The sequence below is a fragment of the Rattus norvegicus genome, chromosome 18, assembly GCF_021556685.1.
Source record: "Rattus norvegicus strain SHRSP/BbbUtx chromosome 18, alternate assembly SHRSP_T2T, whole genome shotgun sequence".
NCBI classification, from domain to species: Eukaryota; Metazoa; Chordata; class Mammalia; order Rodentia; family Muridae; genus Rattus; species Rattus norvegicus.
The window spans coordinates 51,810,649-51,812,274 of record NC_141551.1 but is presented as its reverse complement, the minus strand read 5'-3'; the positions used below and the strand labels follow the sequence as shown (position 1 = coordinate 51,812,274).

At 42.4% G+C, this 1,626-nt stretch overlaps 1 pseudogene; it reads left to right on the top strand.

Moving 5' to 3' along the window:
• The first annotated feature begins 461 nt into the window (after positions 1–461).
• On the top strand, positions 462–1,041 carry Rps9-ps6 (ribosomal protein S9, pseudogene 6; annotated as a pseudogene).
• Positions 1,042–1,626: the final 585 nt, after the last annotated feature.

Genomic DNA, 1,626 nt, shown 5'->3' with positions numbered 1-1,626 from the left:
TTAATTGTTGATAACTTCTCAGTTGTGAGTAGGGGCTCGTAAGTGCTTTCCCTAATCATCTTCACATCTTTTAAAGATATTTATTTTAATCTTCAGTCCTTTAGAAAAACGTATTTTTAGTTTAGTAGGCAAGTAGTTTATTTTGCCTGAAATAAATTTTCCTCATTGTAAAATAATGGTGGATTATTTTGGACCATCAGGTAAATGTTGAAAACATTGAATCCCCTTATAATCTTTCTATACAGTTTCTTGTATTTATAGATGGAGTTGTTCTTTTGCTGATACTTGTTAAGACTTACGGTCTTTTATCAAAATTATAACTTTAAAATGTTATAACTAAAATATGATGAGTTAGGAGTTTCATAAGAAATTCTCTTTCTGGTGCTGGGTGGGGTGTCTTAATTAGTAAAGTACTGGTCACGGCATGAGTTCTTAGGAGCAGTGGGCCTAGCGAAGTCAAAATGCTGGTTGCCAGAAGCTGGGTTTGTCACAAAACCTATGTGACCCCACGGAGACCCTTCCAGAAATCTCGTCTCCACCAGGAGCTAAAGTTGATTGGAGAGTATGGACTATGGAACAAACATGAGGTGTGGAGGGTCAAATTTACCCTGGCGAAGATCTGTAAGGATGCCCTGGAGCCATTGACGCTGGACGAGAAAGATCCTTGGCACCTGTTTGGAGGCAACGCTCTGCTGAGGTAACTTGTTCACCTTGGGGTGCTGGATGAGGGCAAGATGAAGCTGGATTACATCCTGGGCCTGAAGATTGAGGAGAGCCTGGAGAGACTGCTGCAGACCCAGGTCTTTAAGCAGGGCCTGATCAAATCTATTCACCATGACCGTGTGCTCATCCACCAGCGTCAGGGTCGGCAAGCAGGTGGTGAACATCACATCCTTCACTGTTCATCTGGATTCTCAGAAGCACATTGTCTTCTCCCTCCATTTTCCTTATGGTGGTGGCCGCCCAGGCAGAGTGAAGAGGAAGAATGCCAAGAAAGGTCAGGGTGGTGCTGGAGCTGGTGACGACGAGGAAGAGGATTAATTCATACCTTGCTACACTAGAAGATTGGTTTTCTAGTTGACAAATAAAACAGAATTGATACTTGGAAAAAAATTAGTAAGGTACTTACCAGAAACATATGAGAACTTGAGTTTGGGTTCTACCACCTCCGTAAATATCAAGTCCAGCACCTTTATTCTCAGCATTCTGGTGAGTCACGGACAAGAGGATCCTTGGAGTTTGCTCTCCAGCCAATCCAGCCAAATCAATGAACTCTAGGCTCAGTTAGAGACTCTGTCTCAAAAACGGAGGTATGGAGTTGAGGTGGAAGACATGTGATGTCAACCCGTAACCTTCATAAGGCCATGATGTGTGCACATAAATGTGTTCAGACCCACACAAACATGTACATATGTATGTATACATCACACACATGCCAGAAAATAAAAAGGACAGAAAAAGAAAAAAGTTCTTTTCTCTAACAATGGCTCCAGCTTGGTCTTACTGACAGCATGCATAGTCGTGCTTGTGGACATGCTTCCCATGAGGACATACGTAACACGAGTTGTCACAAGCTATTACTTCTGCCTTGTGATAGAATGAGGGAATACTGTCCCATTCTGAAAC